Consider the following 24772-nt stretch of genomic DNA (forward strand, 5'->3'; position numbering starts at 1 on the left):
TGACATGTCTTGTTTTGAATAAGAAAAGGTTTTTTTTTTTTTCCTAAAATAATTCATTTTCAGAAGAGGCAATGTCTGTAGTAGAAAATTATACTATCAGAAAATATAATGGTGGTTTAATCACACCACTGCCAACTGTAACATAGAAAAACACCAGTAAGGGTCAAAATGACCCCTTGGTTCTAGGTAGGCAGATTTTCTAGTTGTTCCAGTGTTCATGCACCAAAATATCATTTAAATTGCACCATTCCTGAGAATAATAAAATTGGCAAAACAGGTCAGAAATAATTCACATGTTCTTCCTGTCACAACTGCGTGTTCACTTTTTGATAAGAACTAATGCTACTGTCAGCCAGGATGAGACCACCAAAATGTCTTTATTGCCCTGAGCCCAATTCAAAATGAGGCTTCCCACATGAGCAGCTCTAAATTAACTTTCTGTGATATCTGGCAGCACAGATGTTATTTATTAAACAGAATTTCAGTCTTTAAAGTAATTGTAGCGAACAGAATACAGTGCTCCCTCGTTATAAGACTCTCGGTTATAACGCGTCTCAGATATAACGCTCCTACAGCATGTCCCCCAATTCCCTACTAGTGATTCATGCAATATTTCTACAGTAAATACAGTACCGGTGTTGTTCAAACTGTAAACAACTTTTCAGTCTAACTTCCGTTTCTGTCTCTCCCTTTTGATCTGAAGAAAAGCTGCGCTGGCACGTTATAGCACAGACATTTTATTCAGCATTCATTTTATAACTAAATAAATATTAGGCCTATTACGTGGCCATCTTTCCTAATGTATTTACTTTTTTGCCGCGAGAGGAGCTGCAGCTTTCTGCAGACAAAACGCTTCAGCCCTGCTCTGGCAGCCGAACCTGGGGCGAGCCCATTTCCTCTTCCCCTCTCCCAACCCGCTCTCCTTCTCACACTTGGTTTGCTTGTCTGTCGCTTCGAAAGGAACTCCCAACTGCTGTTTAGCCAGGCTATTTATAGTTTAAAAACTGCTAAGTAAAATGATCCATGAGTGGAAATGTTACCTTTTTTTTGGTAAAAAATATAACATTGATTACATGGTGCTTTATGCATGGTTAATTCATGGAAAGTTACATTTTTTCTTCACTATATGTGCATTATGGAGAGGGAGTTATTTTATTTTGTATTTTAGTCAGATGCGTGTTGTTATGGATTATTATTATTATTATTATTATTATTATTATTATTATTATTATTATTATTATTATTATTTATTTATTTATTTCTTAGCTGACGCCCTTATCCAGGGCGACTTACAATTGTTACAAGATATCACATTATACATTATTTCACATATCACATTATTTTTTACATACAATTACCCATTTATACAGTTGGGTTTTTACTGGAGCAATCTAGGTAAAGTACCTTGCTCAAGGGTACAGCAGCAGTGTACCTCACTGGGAATTGAACCCACGACCCTCCGGTCAAGAGTCCAGAGCCCTAACCACTACTCCACACTGCTGCCAGTAACCCAGATGACACTGCTGGTAAAGCAGTAACAGACATCCTGGAAGGCAAAGCAAGCAGAGAGAGACATTTCTTTAACTTAGTGTAGTACCAGATGTATGTTTTAACATTTTTGCTATAACATGCGTTTCTTTAAAAAAAAATGGCACATTTGAGAGCTATGTAGCTAATGAAAGTGAACAATGGAGAAGATGTAATGAATTATGTTGTTAGGTACTTTAAGGGAAAGTCTAATTGAAATGTCCTTCACGCCCAGTGGTGACGTCAGGGGCTGGCAAGGGGCATGGGTGCCATTTCACACTAATGCCACACTGTACATTCATTATGACTCCACCTCTTTGACTGGTGTGTGAGACCAGGAGAGGCTTTACAGTTCTAACTATGTCATCAAGCATTATGTTCAGATCTGATTCTAACACTGATTTTTCTTTGCCTGAGAAACATAATTGGAGGTTCAATGGCTTTTAGTGTTTTTAGCGGGTATATTTGGCAAGGAACTACATTTAATAATATTGTCAGTTAGGAAACAAAAATATGACAATTATACCCTATATGTGAGATACCAGTATTGAAGATTAATGTGGCAAACAGGTAGGTACACTTTTTAAAATACAAACAATGCTAATTGACATTTGTTAAATTAACCAGCTCAGATCTGCAGGACTCCTACAAGCATTGTCAAGAATTCATTTGGAAGACTGTGGTCTCAGAATGGAGCCTGAGGGTCCACAGCTTAAACTTGATTTGTTTATCCAGGAAGAGGAACCATCTGATGTCTGATGCCTGATGACGTCTGATGCCCTATTTAACAAGATTCCTGTATGAATGCTCTAATTCCACAATTGCATTCATTCTAGCTCAGTCCCATGCAATTGTAGAATACAAAGCTTTAAGTTGTGAGATTGCCACTTACTGTGTAAAATTCTAGGTGATGCAAAACGTTTGGCCATAGCTGTAGCCTCTGCACAAGGGGTGTAACAATTCATTGTGTATATTGTGACATGTATCTGCATATCATGATACGTACCATGACATTACTGTATTGTTACACCCTACTGTGCAAGACCACCTTTTAATTGTGTATGATTTTTGAGAGTTTCTTTTCTTTTGTTTATAGAAAAGTTTGTGTGAAGCATCGGCGTGTTGTGTTTACCACAGGCACGTTTCTATATTGATGTGGCAGCTTCCTTGTGTTGTGAAACTGAAATATAATATATATACTTGTGACGGAAATATAATGAGTTCTGGTCGTAAATCTCCCTCTCGACTTGTGAGGATACAAAGTAGCGAAAGGGAAAGGCTTTGGACAGGTTGTCCTGACGGTTCATTCCCTGGGTCGGGAAGTCAATCAGCCTGGAAAAAGACGAGACTCCAGTGCGAGAATGTATTGACCTGGAAGGTAAACGAGGTAGCAGCTGCAGGCAATAGAGTCAGCTGTAATCGTTTACCAAGGGGTCATGCATAATCGCATAAAAGGGGCTGGAGAATTGTAAATCTTTTCCTTCGTTTGGGTTTTGACGTGGAAACTGGAAGGACCGGGAGATTGCCCAAAATAATTAAAAGAAAAGAATTCGTGAGTGTTTTGTTTGTTTGTCTGTTTAGTAATTGTCTGTGTTTGTTATCACCAGACGGCTAAACACAAATCCGGAGCTGTCGCCAAGGGCCAGCACGAAACCGGATCACCACTGCACTACCGTCACGAATAAACATTGTTATCAGCACTTGTTTCACTAAAAGCACGTATTATATAGTACTTCACCACAAGCACTGAGAGCACTCACTTTGGAACAGTGATCGTGTGTGTCTAATTGTGTGTGTTTTGTACCGTGTTTTTCATTTGCGGGACTGCAACCCTTTGTTTCATCACTGCGCAATACACATTGTTGTGTATTGCCAGCTCTTTATTATTTACTGGCAGGTCATCAGACCATTGGATTATAAACCATTAAAACATTTTCACCCGTACTTTGTTGTCTGTGTGATTCTTGGAATTACGGTATCTGCACTGCACCTGCTATACACCTGCTACCACTTTCCACTTTGCCACAATACTGTATATATATATATATATATATATATATATATATATATATATATATATATATATATATAAACCAGTTTCAAATACAACCTCTGTCCCCCGTGTAATCATCAGACCGTGTTACTGCAAGCAAAATAAATGCATTGATTGTGAGAAGCTTTGCTTGTGGAAGCTTACAAAACATTTAGTTTTGCATGAAGACCCTTGTCTCTTTAAATATGCATTGAACTTCATCAATGCATTGAACCTTAATTCACAGACGTATCAATTTAAGCAGCACTACGCTTGATTAAAACACAAATTTTGTATAGTATGTTATTTCAGTGCAGAAATATATGGAACTGTGTCATGCATAGCAGCAACATGCTTTATTGGATTGCATTGGAATACATTGGGAAAAAAGGTAAAGGAACAATTGGCCAGAAGACATTGGTGCTTGAGATGGGTGAGCACATCCCTCATGTTCTTCCAGCTAGCTCTCATGTAGTGTGATAGAAACCTCCTTGTCGAGACCTGTTTATATTATATAGTGTTAAGAACGGTTATTCCAATGTGGAATTGAATGGAGAAACATTTCTGTTTATGCTACAAAATGAGAATGAGAAACAAACGACCACAGGGGAGTGCTTAAGATATCTGCACTGATAATACAAGATTCTTACAGAAGTTGAACATTTCCATGGTAATTTTGAAGTTTTCTTGTGTTGTTTTTATGGTTATAGTATGCATTTACCATAGTTTAATATGGTTTGCCATGTCTTAATATGCTTTACCATACCTGGGTTTTACAATGCTTTCAGTATGCTTTATTACACTTTGTCATGCTTTTACTATGGTCAGCTTTTATAAGTTTTTTTTTTTTTTAATGAACAGGAGTATTTCTACATTCAATGCAAAGAGTAAATTAAAGATGGTTTGACAATCTAGTCTATAGTTTCAAATGATTTTTCAGTCGTATATGGGAGTATTTTGAGTCATTCTGGGTTTTTGATTTGAGCTCCAGCATTGTTCATCAATTGATCTAAATGCTGCTACTGTTTCGGTAATTAAAAAGCAGCCCTTTATGTACAAAGGTTCTGAAACTCAAGCAGAGCTTGTGCCTTTTAGTGCAGTTATGTATGTACAAATATGGAACTGATTCAAATAACTCTTGGTAATTAGATCTGTGACAGCTGGACTGAACAGATGTCATTGAGTTTGAATCTGTTTCTCTATGCACTACAGTACCAGTCTTTCCTGTCTCTTAACTGGCTCTAGTAGAATAATCCTATAAGCCTGAGCTGTCCAACTGATGGCTCTTATAGTGTTACAGAAACTCATGCAGTGTTTACCAGAATCACATCACTTTCCTTTGCTGTTGTCCTTATCGCATCAATTTAGTTTTTCTAACATATTCTCGTTAGTATGAATCTGTTTAATTTCATAATTAAACCTGTTTAACCCCTTTGCAGCCTATATTGGCTATGTTCAATTCCCCTAGTGGTCTTTGGGTAGCTGCTGTCATCCATGTTCGATTCCCTAGTGGTCTTTGGGTAGCTGCCATCATCCATGTTGGATTCCCTAGCTGTCTTTGGGTAGCTGCCATCGTCCATGTTGGATTCCCTAGTGGTCTTTGGGTAGCTGCCATCGTCCATGTTTGATTCCCTAGTGGTCTTTGGGTAGCTGCCATCGTCCATGTTTGATTCCCTTAGTGGTCTTTGGGTAGCTGCCATCATCCATGTTCGATTCCCTAGTGGTCTTTGGGTACCTGCTGTCGTCCATGTTCGATTCCCCCATTGGTCTTGGGTAGCTGCTGTCGTCCATGTTCGGCTTTGTGCTATGCGTCCCTTCTTAGCTGTGGAACTACAGCATACTGTCATTAAACTCCACCAAACTTTGTATGGAAACTTCATTTGCGAAACTGCCAGACTTGTCTGTTTACTTACACAGCTTGATAGCCTTTATTGGTGTTGCAGCTGTCACTCTCTCACATACTCACATTCCTGGACTGCCTGAACAGCTTTTTTTCAGCCTAACAAAAACTTCCTAATTGTATTTTCTATTTCAAAGGACAATAAAAACATCTAATACATGTAAGTACTTTATTTTGCGATATTCTAAACTTTAGAAATACATTTAAGTATGTACGTGTATAAACTGTAACATCCTATGTACAGTAATATCTGTATTTTACTGTATATATTCATTCTTTCCATTTACTTGATACAATATAACTGTAACTGTATTTGTTTTATACCATTTTTAAAAAAAAAAGTATGGTTAGTGCAATCATGACAAAGTTTATTATACGGACATATACAGGTCAAACACTGATAGAATGTAATGTAATCAGGAGGAGACGCTATGAATGATTGCGGACATATAATGTAATAATCAAATGTAGAAAGTCAGGAATTACGTCGTTTTTTAATAGATATGCATAATTTTTATTGTATTCCTTTATACATCTCGATCTGTATTATAGTAACTATGTAAAGTGTTTGCTGAATGATTAGGCAGTAGTGGTGATGCTATTTATATAAATGGCGGTCAGGAGTTCAGTTTGAAGTGACAGACAAGCAAACCAAGTGTGAGTAGGAGAGCGGGTCGGGTGAGGGGAAGAGGGAATGGGCTTGCCCCGTCTATGACAAAAACGCATGGCTGTAAAGGTGTTAAATGTTTAAACGTACTGTAACTAAGGCAGCAGGAGAAGCCTCACTTCAGAGGGTTTTTTTAAAGATGTAACACAACATTGCAACATGTATGTGTACATAGAACAGACTTTGAATATGTACTGAATAAATTACCTTCAATTTTACACATCCCACTGTATAAACACTACAGCTGGCCTTTGTATTTGACATGCATCTTTCCAACTAGGTTTTAATATTTATAACCTAAATTATTTCCATTTCCTAATTTCCAGTTTGTAAGTCTGGATCATATTTGGCAGCAATAATTGTCAAATGTATCCAGTGCTGTTATTGCTTTATTCGTTTCTGTGTTTTTCTTTTTTGAAACAGATTTTATATTCTGAAATATCTGAGCACAATGAGGCTTTCAGAGAGTGTTCACCATAGTTCAGTAAGAACTCATTGAAAAGGCTTGTTGAACAGAGATCTCATTTTTGTTGTACAGTATCTTTTTTTTTTTGTGGTTGTAGGCCAGCCAGCCAAAGACACCTGCTGAACGTGTGGAACTCCATTTAGTATAGTCCTTTGTTACTGAACTACGTTCAGTAGTTCAGCACACCCCCCATACTTCCATTGAATGAGAAATAAAAGAATGTAACCATATATTTCTCATTCACTTTGAAGTTTTAAACCTATTGAATATTAAATTAGGTACCTCTTTGAATTTGAAAGATTCAAAGACTCAAAGATGGATTCCAGGCCCATTGCATAGGAGGCTAAAGTCGCTCAACAAAGTTGCAATTTGTGGTCTTTGCTACACTTTCCAAGGTTCAATTTGATGTAGCAAATAGTCTTAGAGGTACAGCAATGACCATTACATTAAGCATCACTTAGCTTGCTTTGAATGGCTGTTGCTTTCCTATCTCTGCATCTGCTACCATTGTTCCTGTGCTGCTGAGTGTCCCTTTGGCTACGTATTGGACTGATGAAGGTAGGTGTTGCTGTACCCCCTGTACAGCTAGACACATGGGGGTACTGTGACCTGCATGAAAAAACAAATTAAAAAATGACATGGCTGACTGATTCTGTACCGTGGTTCTGTGCAGATGATCGATTGCTTGTAAGTGTACCGTGTTTATGTGCAGACGAGCAGTTCTGCGAGTTTATTCATTACAGCAGGATAAGGAAACAAAGGTAAAGCCTAACCAAGAGTGCTGTACACAATGCTCAGCATGCCTGAGGGATGACACAAACCACACGGCTACATTGTTCCTGCAATCCAATTACTTGTCAATAATTGCTGTTGATTCTTTAAACACCTGATTTAAATACTTCATGTTAAAGCTTTGAGAACATTATTGTGCTATTGAAAACGGTTGTAAAGTCTGAGTTAATAAAAACCAATTTCATTTGTATTGCTATTCTTAAATAAATGAAATAAAACTGGGGGATGGCTACATCCCCCAGGCTCTATTAAAGTACTATTGTTAGAAACTTTTCAACATTTGAAATATCACTATGAAGGAACAAATCCCTTTTACTCAAACCCACACAGTATTTCAATTATTAAAACAACCATACAGTGCTGACATACTGACGAGAGGTTGTTTAACACTAAAGCCAAAATGTGGCAAAAAAAATATATAAATACTAAATCTATGCCAGTGTTAGGGGGGTGACATGATCCTGGATTGCAATAAACACTTATGTTTAATTGATGCAATTTAGGTCCTAGATCCTAGGATGATTGTCCAGTGCTGTAAAATATATTCAGTGGCTTATCCTGACGTGGTATATGTTGATCAAACCAACCCCAAAGTTCTATTACAATTCTACAAGCAGTTCAGGCAAATATAGCCACTCTGTTTCAATACTGGAGATCTGACATTGCATTGTAACATGGCAAATATAGCCATTCTGTCCGTTTTCAAGCAGATCTGACTTCGCAGACGTGCATCTAACAGAAAGAATGAAATGCATGAAGATGCAGGTAGGAAACCTCAGCCCGAGATCAGAACATGTCTGTGTCAGCATTTCAAACTGCATTTTCATTACAACAGTGCACACCCTCTTAAGGTCTATTGCTTGATACATTTTTGTTGTATTTAATGGAAAACAGCATCTAGGAAATTAAATACAAAAAAGAAAAGAAGTAGCCATCAGACCTGCTGGAAATGCAACATGGAGGTATTGCTTTCTCAGTTTGAAGAGCTACAGCAGGTTTGACTGAAGCTCTGCGTTGTAATCAGACAAGAGGTCTGAAATGAAAGAGTAACCTATAACTGAGAGCCACCACAAGTTTATGAGTAAATAAGCATATGCCCCACAAATTAATGTATTCACCACATTGCAGCAGATATTTATTTATGAGGAAACAAATGAGTAGTGGCTGTCTATTAAAGCAAATACACCACATCATTTTGGTTCGAACATAAATTCATTGTTGTAGGGCAGGGTTCCTCAATTGGCGGCCCACGGGCCAGATGAGAGCCTTCCTTTTGGCCCGTTGAGTGTCAGCTGTCCTTCATTACAAAAGCTGAAATTGCTGATACGCAAGATTGTAATGTCGCCGCTATCTACAGGGTATTTGTGTCTCCTAACAAGCGTTTATTTTTTTTTTGGGGGGGGGGGGGGGGGTTGGCAACCTAATCAGGAACTGACTGTCCAGCTTTCATTCTGAGGAGAGTAATAAACGAAAACCAAAATGGTGTTAAAATTGACACAGCTTAAAAAAGAATGTATCATTTGCCACTTTGTTTATTGTGAAAAAACTACAACTGCAAGGATAAAAAAAAAAGAAAAAAGCGATGTCTACTTTTGTACTGTTTCTGCCTGAAATACACACATGAAAAAGTGTATAATTAAGTTTTGACATCCTCTGCTTTTAGTTAATTCAGTGGAGCAAAATAAAGCCTTTGCAACTTATTATGGAATATTAGTTTTACATATAGTTTTAGGATAAATAGTATTGGAAATCGCTTTCATTTCGCTAGATTTAGCTGGGAATTGTGCAGCATGTGATTGGAACATGAAAGTGAAAGTAGTTTTTGTGTTCATTTAATTTAAATACGTTAGCAATGCACTTTAGCTTCGGTATTGTGTTAACTTATATGATTGATTAACCTGTTACGTTTGACCTGGTGTCAGACCATTTTTTTTTTTTTTCTTTAATCTTGCGAAACACCAGATTTTTGTCTCCAGTTTATTATAGAAAGGCTTGGGAAGCTTTATTATTTTCTTTAATTTTCATATGATAAATGAAGTATTTTTAGGAAAACAGCAATGCGGCCACCACTAAGTGTTCAGGCACAGGACATTGGCAGAATTAGAAACCAAGTCTGTCAAAGATCTTTTATTTGGGCTTAAAAAAACCTGTTTGGCAACAGTAAGAAATCCACCTACGGCACGGTGGATATGCACTTAAGTTTATTTTCCCTCTGTTTACTGTCATGTTATTTATTTAATTTAGAAACTTTTCATTTACATTTAAACACATTGGAGTTAGAACATGTATATTTAGATTTAATCAGTTGCTTAATAAGATGCGTATACAACATAAATAAAGTGATCACTAATTGATGTGCTTTTGTTAGTTAACTTGAATGCTTGCTGCACAGTCATTATCAGAACATTTTCTAGTTTTAATAAAATTAAAATGAATAACATGCTGTTTTAATAGCATTACAGTTGGATTTGTATAATTACTTGTTTGCAAGATGTCATTTGAATATTGAGAGAAATATCAGGAAAAATATATTTGCTTTATATTTTTATTATTAAATGGCGATCAGACACAGATAATTGTAAGTAGTTATTACTGACATGTATTAGTTGATTGGTGCAAGTGTAGTGTTGCAAAGTTCTGTTACTGTATGTAAAGTGTGATTCGATAGTCAGCTTTTCATGACCATTTAAACAACCCCCCACCAGTGTGCACATCTTGAGCGCCCCGTGGCCCCCCAAGGTTTGGACATTGCCTTATCTGGCCTGCCAGAGAATGGAATTGAGTGCCCCTGTTCTATGGTGTCAGTAATGGCCAGCTAGCGGTGCAAATGTCTAATATACAGTTTGCAAGGAGAAGAATATTTTTGCTACTCTGTACAACCATTTGGTTTGTTAAAGGCTCTTTTATCCTGACAATCAGTTAAAGCTTGCTTTGTGTCCCTGCTGTTGAATTTCTGCCAGTGCAGTGCAGTGTTTAGCTATCACTTTCACAACAACTTAAAATGCAGCTGCAGACTATATGACACAGCAGTCCAACTCACTCGCACTCCCTCTGAAAGCCTTGGTTTGAATCTTTGGTATTTGTCTGTATAAAAAAAAAACTCATAATCCAGCATAAGGACACACACACTCTCTTAGTCTCACTCTCTCTCTCTCACTCTTAATCTCTCTCTGTCTCAGAGCTGTGAGTGAATGCTCTCATCGACCCTGCCAGAACTATGCTGTGTCTGTATCATCATCCCTCATCTTTCATTAGCAACATCTCTCACCTTTCATTCTTCAGCTTTCTAATACCCTACACACAGCAAAAGAACCAGATTTATCAGAAGTCTGATGCTGACTCACTGGGGGTTATTTTCAAAGGAGATCCACTGGATGATTGAGTTTTACGCCTTTATTTCCGCTTTTTTTCTGCACCTCTGTTTTTCCCACCGATTGAGTATTTTCTAAAGCTGCAGAAAACACAGCGGGGATCTATCCACTAGTTTGGCTCATTGTTTATTCAGATACTTTCTTTTTGGCGGAATATATAATAATCTAAGAATCTGTGTCTATTTTCCAAAGACTAAAGTGGTGAATACAAGCCACCCTGATTTTCAACATGAGTCCTATGTTAGTAGCAGCTGATATTATCACTGAGGAAACAGAACCAAATCCAGGGATTAGACTGCAGAATTTTAGGCAAAGAATAAATGTTTTGTATTTGGAAGCAGTGGTGCTGGAACAATTTTTAGTGGAGGTGCTGAAACTGGCCTTATTACAAGCTACCTTCTTTAACATGTCGATTTAGGCTTGCACATACTGTACTCCTTTTAAAAAGTAATATTAATGTTCATTACTGTGGAAACATGGGAGGGAATCGAAGGGAGAATGGTATTGCTTATTTATTTGTTTGCATTAATAAATAAAAATGACTTGATCCCTAAGAAGAGATTGTGGTAAAGAAATACAAATGTTAGATATGAAGGCTAATCACATCTTTAAATTAAAGCAGCAAAGTGCTCAATTGTATACAAAACAATGCTGCCGTTCCACTCTGGGTACACTTCCAATAAATTAAGCTGCAGATATATGAAAACAATTCTTTTTAACACAGTCATTCCAACTAAACAGTTCATTGTGAAGCAAAAAACTATTCCATATGCTTCTTGTTTTATAAACTGATAAAAATGTATATGTCAAACGTAAGTGCCCACATGATAGTATTGAAATCATTTTTACAAACCAAGAATATTAAATTAAGAGCTGACGAGTATGTTTTCATTGACTTCTAGTTCAGTGAATCAGTAACTATTAACAAACGTAAACCTTTTCCACATATCCCACTGTATCATAGGATTTTAAGCATACAGCTCAAGGTTCAGTGAATGTACAAAAGCTGGGACAGCAACACAGTCGGCTTTCTAATATTAAACTGGCATAATATATCTTTAAACAAAACTATGTAGCCCATACAAGGTATAGAAAAACACTACCATTTGAAATCGGTAAACGTTTGAGACAAAGGCAGAGAGATAGAGACAGGAATTCATTGAAATCATTTTAATATGCATGTTTTTAGGCTATAAAGTGATGGAACAGGGTGCACCTATAAATACATGTTTGGGATGCTTGTAGCCTATGTGAAATGTATATATGTGTATACAGTCTTCCTACATATATTTTTTATTTTTGTATTTAGTGAATAAGGTAAAACGTTATTTTTTGGTTATGGGTGCATCTAAATAACTAACCATTACTTGAACAAGATGTCATTTTGAATGAAAGAAGCTGCTTTACCGATCACACTTTTAATTTTAAATATTGCACAGTTAATTACCTGAATTGTTTATACCCATTGATAGATATTGCATCCTGATGTATTTGTACCCTTTAATACCGTAACTTTATTGTAATTGTTAAAGTGGATACTGATATTGCTTCTGGCTGCAAGAGCACTGAACGGCAATGATCATTTGTACATGCACACACACATTTGTATAGGTAAATGTCAGTACATTTGCCAATATATTATATATGTTTAATGACAATTTACATTTACTACAAACACTTGTTCAGATTACACTGTTGCATTGTCCTGCAGTTTCACAGATTTTCTAACAGTGTTTATACAAAAATATTAAGAAAATATACATGTTTGCATTTTGCCTCGTGTTTTTTCCACTGTTTTGGGGACAGGTTTCGATTTTGCTTATATAACATTGCTAAAACATTTGAACCAGAACAATATTACTTATCAATTGAATGCTACTGAGAACCACAGAAAATTATGCATCAAATGAGAGCCGCCAGCAGGTAAAACAGAGGATTGCGTTAAAATATAGGAGCATATTTTTAAATGGATTAACAAGTGGAAAAATTCAGCCATTTCCATCGAAAATTAAACCCCTATCCAAAATCGGGCCGACTGTGTCTATTCTAGGTCATTGCTTTGTACTGGGGATTCTTCAGGGAAACTATGAGGCACTAAAATAGCACTCACTCCCACTGCAATGAGTCACCATCCCTCCAGCAATGTGACACTATACTTATCACACTGATGTCATCATTACTCTGACATGACTGTCCTATCAATCGGTCCAAATAATTTCACATGTACAAAAATGGCCAAGGTAGCATAAAGTGTCCAGTGTGATATCGACAAAAGGGGCCAAGTTAAACACAAAAAGGGATCAGCCCTGTAAAGATGTAATGTAAAAGTGTATTTAGTTAACAACACAACTGGGGCCAAATTGACCCCCCATTTGTATTTCAGTATTAAATAGCTACATGAATCAAAAACAGCAACTGGGATAGCTGTGGCAGCACCCTAGATTCCCCATAGAGATTTGCTCTGTATCAGGAGTCACTGTAGTTCTTTATTCTAACTTAGCTGGAGTAAGTACCGTGAATCTACAGGGGGAAAAGACAAAGATAGATGTCCACTGCATATCTGAGATCTGTAATGAGGTGCAATACCTACTAGTTTATGACAGGTGAAAGTAACAGAAATTAAATTGTGCAAGCCAGTGCATCAAACATCAATAATAAAACTCAACGCTTGAATTGAATTAATATATGCCAAACTGAAAAAGCTCAACACACTAACTGAATAGGTGTCAGATTTACAAAGCTCAAACTCTTAAATAAATTGATTATAATTCATATGTACAACTCATCATGTTCATATTTAGTCTATTCTAAATCAATACTGAGCATTCTATTCAACTGAAGTACTTTCAATCTGCCACTTGCTCACTCTGTTCTAGTTCTGAATGGATTGCATGCTAATCACTTGCTCACTCTGTTCTAGTTCTGATTGGATTGCATGCTAGTCACTTACTCATTCTATTCCAGTTCTGAATGGATTGCATTGAGCACCACCCCCTGGAAGCTTCCGTCCTCGGTCGGCAAAGGAATAGCCTGGACTCGAACTCGCGACATCCAGACTATAGTGCACATCCTGCACTCCACGTGGAGCGCCTTTACTGGATGTGCCACTCGGGAGCCCCAAGTGCTCCAGTTTTTTATACTAAAAAAGATCTGGAAATGTTTTAGAACTTGATGTTACCAACTCAAAATGTTACCTGAAGAACTCCTACACAAAGATGTTGTTTTCAACTTTGCTACTGCAGCTAAATGGATGTATTGACATAGATTATGTTGATGATGTTTTTGTCATTATGAAGTGTTGCAGTGTGTGTGTGTGTGTGTGTGTGTGTGTGTGTGTGTGTGTGTGTGTGTGTTTGTGTGTGTGTGTGTGTGTGTGTGTGTGTGTAACTGTTGATGTCATCTTGGAATCCCGTGGAAACTGCATCTCATAGGAGGCTATCCTGGTCTAAAATGATTAAATACAAATAATTCATGTTTCACTCATAACACAAATGCTTTCTGGTAGAAACATCTACAAATAAAATCTAGCACTAAAATACTAACTATTCTTTCTGAACAAAAAAAATATCAAGGTCTCATTATCACTAAACAAGCACACATACCTATATCCAAACAAATGACTTCAGTATTATGTGTGTTTGAAATGTGATGATTATTACTGTGCTACCACCCCCTTGTGTGCAGCACCAAGTACTTAAAGAGATGTCAGTGTGAAAATGACATCCCTCACAATGTGTGATTGGGAAAGATAAGTTGGGTCATTAATCCACATCCAAGTAAACACTGGCCTAAATCAAATGATTTTACAATATTCATTAGAAATCATTTGTAGGAGACTTGGTTTATGTGTGTACTGTATATTCCCGATACAAACCTAGAAATACACAACTGAAATAAGTTGTGAATTGTTTTAGTGTGGGAGTTTTATTATGTTCTGTAGTTATAAAACATATCTAAATATCATCATGTTCACAAAACCTAAACTCGCTGAAAGGATGTTATATTAATGTCTGTTTTGGGTGTAGTTTGATATTAATAAAACTGTTCTTGAAAAGTTGAATCCAAGCCTTCTAATCTTATGCTTTTCCCCCAAAGATATATTTGGGGGAAAAGCATAAGATAGAGATGTATTCTACTGTGCAACCACAGCTGTGATTCACCCTCTTGTGGTTTAACTCATACCACCGGCACACAAAAAAACCCTTTTAACTCTGTGCACATTTCCTGGTCGACAACCATACACTTATACACGTAATGCAAAATGACTATGAAAACCCGTTTGGCATCCGAATTAAGTGGTGTGGAAATCATTTGTATGTCTGATAAATGTGATTGATATTAACCGGAGTTGGATAATAACCACAGTTGCTATCAGGAGCTAGCCCTGCCCCCATTGACTCCCATTACAGTCTGGCCAGGACATGTCAATGTGAGCTAGCCCTGCCCCCATTGACTCCCATTACAGTCTGGCCAGGACATGTCAATGTGAGCTAGCCCTGCCCCCATTGACTCCCATTACAGTCTGGCCGGGACATGACAATGTGATAAGAAACAGTGGGTGACAGGAAGCAGGTTAATTTTATTATTTAGACCCACTTTAACGACTTCAGGAAATTCTCTGAAAATATGTCCACGGTCTGTTAATTGTGACACTTAAGAGACATTACCAAATACTGCAGACGCAGGTCCTCGCTAAACAAGATACCTCCTCTGTACCAGCATGGGTCATGTATTATTGCATTGTTCATGAAGAGGACTATGGTCTGTTTGGCAGGGGTTTGTGTGCTCAGTGCTTTCAGTGAATGTTAGTGAAAAGTTATATTTGCTGTATCTTGTCATGTATGCTGTATGGTTGACTGCCAGGACATAGCCTAGAGTGTTATTCCTGTTGTAACTTCACCACAGCCCGTTCAGAGCAGAGGAAAGAAGATCTCGAAATGCTGCTTCTAATTCTACAAGCTATTTGCTGCCAGGTCTGTAAATTCACTGATCGCATAACAGGAATGGGCAAAAAAGTCAAAGATACTATTTAAATAGAAAACTGAAAATAGTGGTCCACAAATCTATTTAAAATACAATTAGAAAACTAGTTGCCAGAAATGCATTTTAAATAGAAAACAATAAAAACGGTTTTAGAAATAGAATTATTTTCACAACAGTTGACACCATGTACTGATTTTGGAATATACACATTTATATTTTTATTTTAGCATATTAATGACCTGAAAATGTGAGTAGTCCCTCATTCATTAACCCAGGTACAGCAGAACACAAGTGGGATAACGCAACCACTCTGATTGGCTATTTAAAAACAAATCTATTTACAAAATAGTTAACAATTCTATTTAAAATAAAAATAGAAAATGCTATTTCTATTTTAAAACTGTTATTTTGTAAATAGTAAAATATGTTCATGCCCATCCCTGTTGCATAACAAAGTTTCACATCACTATAAATCTGTGCTTTACAGAACAAAATACATGTGAAAATATGAGAAATGTTTATGAAACTGATGATTTATCAAACTACAAGGCAGTTTTTAAATATTATTGAACTGCTTACATTAACATTAACAGTTCCATTTTTTCTTCATAATAAATTGTGCAAATAGCACTTAAACTAAAGACCTTCACAAACTGAGCCCATCATGTCAACTTACCTTATTTTCTTTCAAACTTGATCTGCTGTGATTAACTTACATTGTAAAAGCTTACGACATTCGTGTCTGACATCTGGAGAAACAATACATTATCAAGGTTTCAATTTTGCTCAATTTCACCTTCAAACATAGCAACTTGAATCAATTTACTTTGCAATTCTAGTAGCAAATATGTGAAAGATCTGTGTCTTTTTCAGGCATAAATTACAATTTTCTGTGTGTACAATTTTTTTTTTATTTGAAATGAAATGTAAACCGCTGAAAGCAAAGTGTTTTATATGTAAAGCAAAATCTACAGAGCATTTATTTCCAATACAAAGCAGATTTGGTATTTCATAGCTCTGTGTTTACTTCCAACTTAACCGTTCACGTATGCGTCTAATTTAACAAGACCTGGTTTCAGTCTGCGTTCTGGATTTCTACATATATTGAGCAATGACTCTTCTTTCAACATGACAGCTTGCCTCATTTAAATCAGATGTGCATCTCTGCTTTGGGTAACATTTGTATTATACATAGAATTGTGCTGAATATAATCTGCTTAATTTGTTTGGTGGCAGAGTGAACACAATGTAGTGAGAGAGGCCGCTGCTAGGATGCTTTATAAGAAACACAGAGAATGATTGATTCCACATTGGTTCAAGGTCTGTCCTTATGCAAAAACAATGATAGAGATGTATTCTACTGTGCAACCACAGCTGTGATTCACCCTCTGTGGTTTAACTCATACCACCGGCACACAAAAAAACCCTTTTAACTCTGTGCATATTTCCTGGTCGACAACCATACACTTATACACGTAATGCAAAATGACTATGAAAACCCGTTTGGCATCCGAATCAGAGATCGATGAGGCAACGTGTGTCTGGTTTAAACAGCAGCGTATTCAAGGCGCTGCAATTTCAGGTGCTCTGGTTAAAGCAAAAGCAAAATACTGCAAATCTGCAGAAAGCGTTGCTGTGGTTTGATGCTAAGATGCGTCAGAATTCAGTCCTTTGAAGTTAAACTTAAAAAGCCTCATTAACACCACAGAACAAAATCACAAAAAAATACAAACAGCAAAAAATCACAAGTTATTTTAAGTAAGATCTACCATAGATCATGGTGGTTTTTTTTGTTTGTTTTTTTCTCACATTATCAATTTGTACAGTATAACCTGGACAGACATGTACACAAACTGACAGAGAGGGGTAGATATGTAGATTGATAGATACACTATAGCAATTACGTTATTGCTTGTCATTTATATTCTCTCCATTGACTGAAAAAATGCCTTTTATTTATTTAGTTATTTGATCTAGTTTTAGTGTTAATTAATTGTTCATACAGTATTAACTTTTGTGAGCTGTTGTCTATTGTTGAATGCCTGCTTTTTATAGTCCTATACATTTTTTGCGGCGTAACTCTGTTATATTGGCTGAAAAATGACATGTTTTTATTTAATGTATTTATTATAGTTAATTGTTCATACAGTATTAACTGACCTGTCACTTATATGAAATGCTATCACAATTCAATGAATGGTGAACACACATTCCTACAAAGCAACTCCGGGCTACACAAAAAATCCTGTTGTTTATATTTCAGTTAATTGTATATATCCATGTGATGTTGCCACAATGGAGGCCGAGTGTAATTGTATGTTATGTATTGTTAATTCACCAAATACAGTAAAGTAATATAGCCTATCCTGCTGCATTATATCCCCCCCCCCCCCATATAATGCTCTTCGCTTATAACTTTGTGTGTCTCCCGCGTTAAAGCGAGGGAGCACTGTGTGTGTGTGTGTGTGTGTGTGTGTGTGTGTGTGTGTGTCTGTGTGTGTATATATATATATATTATTAGCAAGTGATCTCACAAGTGCAGTGGTAGCCAAAAAGCATTTCATTATGCAGCACAAATACTGTGTGTATATTTGTTCTTCATTAGAAAAACACAAAATATTTTTCTTGACATTTTTCTAGTTTAACAAAGTAGTTTACAAGTGGATCAATAGCATAACTAATGACTGACAACACTTTGCAATAACAATCAAACTACAGCTAAAACAGTATGTTATACATTGAAGAATAATCACTGTTTACACTTTCACAACATTGGCCTGGAATTCTGCTCTCCAGCAATATCAAAAACACAGAACACTAGGTGCTTACACTCAGACAATGTATTGATTTGTTTGGTCATACAGCACTTCCTGACCTGTTAACTTCTCTGTATTTTATTCTTTCTCTAGCTGTTCAAATAAGTAAAAAGCTGTTTTTTTTTTTGTCTGCTCTTATACGGTACACTATTTTAAATATGTTTTTATATTTTAAATTATACAACAGTGCACTCCACCCCCCCCCCCCCCCCCCCAAAAAAAAAAAAAATACACTGAAATCACCCAGTAAGCTTATTTTGTATTCAATCACAGTCTTAATTGTAGCAGTCATATCAAAATAATATTTGATGGGAAAATGAATGAACAGCAAGAATGTTCTGCTTGGGTTCTGCTTCATCAGTGTGTCCCTTGTGGTATTATGGGCCTGTCCCACACACCCACACATACACAAGCACAGTTTCAAATAATAACTATCTGTGATCTGGCTCTTTTATCCTCCAAAAGAGTATAGGGGGCAAACCAATTCAAATGCTTTTTAAATGCATCTTACTTTGTCACTTGATTCTGTATTGTGATCGCACTGTATCCCTCAAATATGCCGTGTGTTTGTTATCTGTATCAGTACAGAATGTGAGCGGGATATTGTATGTTCTATAGCTTGCTGCCTGTCTCCCTACCAGACATACAGTAAACGCATGCTTTCTTACATGGATGCAACATACATTGTGACGGGATGCATTTGGTCATGTTATGCTGTCATAGCTGAGAAGTAAACGTCCGCGTATTAGGCATGTGCCCATAATTAAAACAAATGTAAAATGTAAAAAAAAAAAAAAAAAAAAAATGTAGGAATTAAACAAAGATCTAATTTAACACGTTGGCCCTGCGGGTTTTCTTTTTTTTTTTTTTTTTTTTTTGAGACCAGTGCAGACTGCATTTTCAATATTAATATTAAAAAACTAAAAACAAAACAAACAACAACAACAAACGTTAGTATGGTGCAGGCTGATTGTTGCATGTTTTTTACACAAGTAATATTATATAACTACACGTGCGACAGAGTCGTGGCACAGTGGCTGGTGAAATCTATTAATTATAAATAGTATTGAGGTGGATTCGCTAATGGCGAGATGGAAGTACTCAGTCATTCTATTCTAAGTTAGTAAAAAGAAGGGTATATATTATGGGTGTGCTTTTCTATCCATCTTTATACTGCTGCATTTATAATAGAAGATACGTGACAGCTGATCAGCGTTTGTATCATAGGTAGCAAAAACCCTCTAATCTTGCTGGTGACGATGACAATCCCAATAAATTGTAATTGTAAAAAAAAAAACCTTCACTATCAGCACCATAGTCCAGTGGACAGTTCCGCTTGCTGAAGCGCGAGTCGGTTGTATAATACAATACAAAATATGTATTTATTTAATTATGTATTAATTTTGTACAATTTCAAGGCCCTTGTGTGACCCATACGCGGTTAACTGTCACTCATTTCTGTTGAATCTTCAGTGTGTTTTTGAACATTTTAATCCCACTGGTGCAGAACGCCGGGGATATTGCTAGAGGTTCTGAAGACAAACAAGCACTGTGCGGAGCTAATGCAAAATTGTACAAACCGCGACGAACCTTTAGAACTCACGTACAGGATTCAATAATCCGGTGTGCGTTTGTATACTGGGGGTTACTTGCATTAGCAGAACACTATAGAATCACACTAATGCGATTAAATTAACAACATGTAAAAGTGCTGTGGTGCTTGGGCACCTGCCTCTGCTCTAATACTTGCATTCTTCTTCTTACAGAACCACACCAGGAAGAACCTCCAGTCTACTGCATAACGACGTGTGTTAGGATTTCAAATGTACCGCTAATTAGTCAGGACTGTCCCTTATGTTACCAAAAATCAACCACATATTTATCCATTTGAGACATTTTACAACTGCCACACCGAGGAAGCAGAGTACAGTGAGTTTACTTTGCAAGCTGAGACACCAGACCAACCTTGGCATTGACAGAATTACAAATCCAGTTAGGTCTATTATAGTAAATGGTAAAAGCACCCACACACTAGTTTAAACAATTAGCCTAGCATGCGGTTTATGCTGGGAAGCGCTGGAATTTTCCAAATAGGCGAGTAGGTCCGACCACCAACCAAACACACACACACACACACACACACACACACACACACACACACACACACGCACGCAAACACACACACACACAAACACACACACACACACACACACACACACACACACACACACACATATACACACACAAGTGGTCAGATTTTAAAAATAAATGTAATGCAATTTGTGATTTGTTCAGAGGATTCCTGCGGCACTGGAAGCTATAAGCACACTTAGTGATATATTATACTTACTGATATTATATATTTACTCCTATATTGCGTATTAACTCGACAAGTTCCTGTTGTAAAGCCCGTTCATTATTAACCTATTTAATGCAGCACAAGAGAAAACTGCAGTTGTAGCTCCACTTTTCTAAAACATAGACAAAGATCAACAATTTACAGGTGCGACTAAATGTACTGGACTATTATGATTTAATACCGTACTCGGGTATTAAACTTAATAAACACATATATTGAAGGATGAATTCATTAAATACAGCACCTCACCTTCCCCCTGTAGATTCCACAACGAGTCATGAACAGAAATCCGTCGTCTCCACTTCACAACCCCCCTGACAATTGCAACGAAAATCCATCTGCAATTTCCGAATCAATTTCACCAGATCCAAACAAGCATCCGCCACATACAGACTCCAGATATCCTATCCAGATGAGAGCAACCCACACAAGTTTTCATACTAGGTTTATTTTGGCGTGTGCTGTTTTAATTTCCCTTTGAGCACAAATCTATAATAAATCTATACTTTCTTTAAGCTGGTCACCCGCTGTTCCTTCTTTATCCGGTTTTCAGTCTGGTTTGTTTCCAGCAATATGTGTATGCTTCAGTTTAAAAACATCCGTGAAAATAATTTGTTTTAGGTTTCGACCATATTTCACACCAACCAAATCCAGTATCTAGCATTTTTTTCCAATGCCCCATTATAGTCCAATGCTGAATGTCTGATGCCCCCAAAATATCTTGGTGATGTTTGCTTTCTTAAGAAGTAACTTTGTAGACTCCTACCCAGAGGAATCTGATTAAATTTCCAATCACAACCCAGTGCGGAACAGAATGTCGTTCTTTTCCCTTTTACTGTACCTAATATGTTTATATTCTTTGGAAGAAAAAGCAGCAGAAAATGCAACCGTCATACAAATCTGTGACAATATTTCGCGTCTTCATTTCATGCGTCTCGCTTAAAAATCCCAGCGCCTCTTTCACAAAAAACAAATTCCATGTTTTTGTTTATTAATGTTCCCGTTTAAACAGTAGCGATTTTCAGTTCTTCCCCCTCAACAACCCCTTTCCAAATCATAAAAGCATACTGTACCATTTAATTACAGGTCATATTTTTACTTCCATGTATTCTGTCTTCTCAAACCATCAGAAGGGAAGACCATGAAACCAATATGAACCCCGTCGCCAAAAAAAAAGAAAAGAAAGAAAACAAATCTCAAAGATGCCCTTTTCTTCTGAAAGTAATATTCAGCATTTCGGTCGCATTGTCAGACCCCGAACAATGCGAATCAAAAACAGAGTAATGTTACAAGTTGATTCCCGACTGTGATTTGTTCTGTGTTTGTATTTCTTCAAGGAAAGCTCAGCTACAGCCGTGTGTATATATTCCTTAAGATATCTCTCCAAAACTAGAAAATAGCCGAGCACCCGTTCCATTTATTTAGCTAAAGCATAACTATGCATTAAAAACACCAGCGTTCGTCTAATTCAGCACTCCACTGCAGACTCCCTCAGCGTCTCTCTCTGAAAGCACGCCGGTTTATAATCCACTGTGTCCAGAGCGCAGGCTGCTGCTGCTGCTGCTGATGCTGCTGTCAAATGCGTGCAGGCTGCAGTTTCGCGGAATGCTCCCTCCCAGCATTGCTGTTCCTGAATGTGTTGTCCCCGTTCTCTCTCATTGCACCCTTTCTTACTCGCTTCTTGTGCTGGGTAAAATACAATTACCCAATTACCTCCCATCATCTTGCCACTGATTGGTCAATTGCATTAACACTTGATGCCATGAAGAGAAAAGAAGGGGAGATACTGTACTGCAAGTATGCCCAACTCAGAAGCTCCTGACGGCAACTGTGATGCGCGGGTGCCATCTACCGGCCGGTTTGTAGCTCACCGTGTCAATATTATTTGTATTATTATTAGCTGATAGTAAAGCAGTCACAATGCAGAGACATGTCATAATATAAGTGATACAAATCATTGCATCACTCCCCCATGTTTGACAAATAATTAGAAACAGCCTTCTTTATTAACAGCAGCAATGCCAATTCCATTCTACTGTAATTCCAAAGACAAGTGATGCTATACAATACTATATAATGCTTTTAAAAACAACATTATATTTAAAAGGTGCAGAAGGATAACATCCTTCCTTATGACACTAGTCACCAGAAACTAGAGCGGTTTTGGCTGTCCAGTTTGTGTACATTCCCTAAGTTACTCTCAAAACAAAAACAAAAAAATATCAAAAGTGATTTTGTTTTGTTTTTTTCTAAATGGTAAAACAAAACACATGAAACAACCTCAACAAATAAGAATATATAATTGTAGACATCTATTTTTGTAACTTTTTCCTCATCCACAAAAGCAAAACTTTTTACTACAAAAGATTGTTTCTATAATTATTTGTTCCCTTTCAAGTCGAAAATAACCATCAAGGTATGAGATATTGCCGTCAGGCAGTAGCGATTGGCTGAGCTTTTATAGCAAAGCTGCCGATAGGCCTCTGCGCGAGCTGCCACGTAAGCCCGCCCCCTTGGGAGCTTACTATACGCAGCGCGCAGAGACTCACTTCCTCTTTTGTCTTCAGCATTGGTAGCGGTAGGTATTAGAGCCCGTAGCTGACTGTACTCAATAAGCTTAAAGCTTGAGAAGCTGGTTTTTGCCCCTTCTCGGAGTTGATTTCAGTTACACTCTTCGGAGTCGTTATTATTATTATTTAAGGATTTTATATATTGTGTATATTTTTATATATTTTATATATTTCCTTCACTTTGCTTGCATCGCGTTGTCTCGTGGTCTCCCGTCTTTCCTTTATTAATTAATTATGATTATTGTGTTGTGTTTTGGGTTGTATTAAAATATATATTTTTCTGTGTGTATTTGTATATATTTGTGACGCACGTTGCGTTGGCCTTGGCCGCACGCGTGTCTGCAGCCCCGGTCTTGCCTTGGCTAGACCGCGTGTGTGTGGAGCCTGCTCTGCTGTCTCCCACGTACTGCCTGCGGTAAAAAAAAAAAAAAAAAAAAAAAACCGCGTGGTAGTTGTACTGTGCCCACATATACTGTGTCCCAGTCACTTAATCACCACCAGCAGTACTGCTGCAGCAAAAAAAAAAAAAATCCCATTCACTACACAGAGGAAGACGACCACTAAGCCTCAATCCCCAGCACCAACAGGTAAGTAGTGCACAGCATCAGACACTGTACCAGCACATAGCGTCTCCGCTCTGCGGGTCAGCTGACGCTTAGGCGTCTGTGCTAGCGTTCTACGCTCGGTACTCACGCTCCGGCGTGCTGCGCTTAGGCGCTTGGTGTCGGCACTTTGCCACTTGGTGCAGCGCTTCGGCGCTTGTGCAGCGCATCAGCGCTTGGTGCTAGCGCGTCTGCGCTTGGGGACTTCGGCGCATCGACGCTCGGTGCACGCACCTCGACGCTCAACGCTTCGGCGCTCGACGCTCGGCGCGTCGACGCCTCGACGCTCGGTGCACGCACCTCGACGCTCGACGCTTCGGCGCTCGACGCTCGGTGCACGCACCTCGACGCTCGACGCTTCGGCGCTCGACGCTCGGCGCGTCGACGCCTCGACGCTCGGTGCACGCACCTCGACGCTCGACGCTCGGTGCACGCACCTCGACGCTCGGCGCTTCGACGCCTTGACGCCCGGTGCACGCACCTCAACGCTCGGTGCACGCACTTCGGCGCTCGCTCGGTGCACGCACCTCGACGCTCGGCGCTTCGACGCCTCGACGCTCGGTGCACGCACCTCGACGCTCGACGCTTCGGCGCTCGACGCTTGGCGCATCGACGCCTTTACGATCAGTGCACGTCCACACTACGGCAACCATGTTAGGGCTTTTTGCCATCTTTGTGCTGGTTTCC

At 38.0% G+C, this 24772-nt stretch overlaps 1 protein-coding gene across 2 annotated transcripts in view; it reads right to left on the bottom strand.

Moving 5' to 3' along the window:
* LOC117434795 (leucine-rich repeat-containing protein 4C) overlaps positions 1-22553 on the bottom strand; it is a 121698-nt gene extending 99145 nt beyond the window's left edge. The window contains exon 1 of one of the 2 annotated variants that reach the window (XM_034057455.3): positions 21163-22553. The gene's annotated coding sequence lies outside the window, so the exon portion shown is untranslated. Of the gene's footprint in view, positions 1-21157 lie in introns of both variants that reach the window. The other variant, XM_034906838.2, reaches the window with a different exon arrangement.
* Positions 22554-24772: the final 2219 nt, after the last annotated feature.

Source organism: Acipenser ruthenus, chromosome 28 (genome assembly GCF_902713425.1).
Source record: "Acipenser ruthenus chromosome 28, fAciRut3.2 maternal haplotype, whole genome shotgun sequence".
In the NCBI taxonomy this organism is placed as follows: domain Eukaryota; kingdom Metazoa; phylum Chordata; class Actinopteri; order Acipenseriformes; family Acipenseridae; genus Acipenser; species Acipenser ruthenus.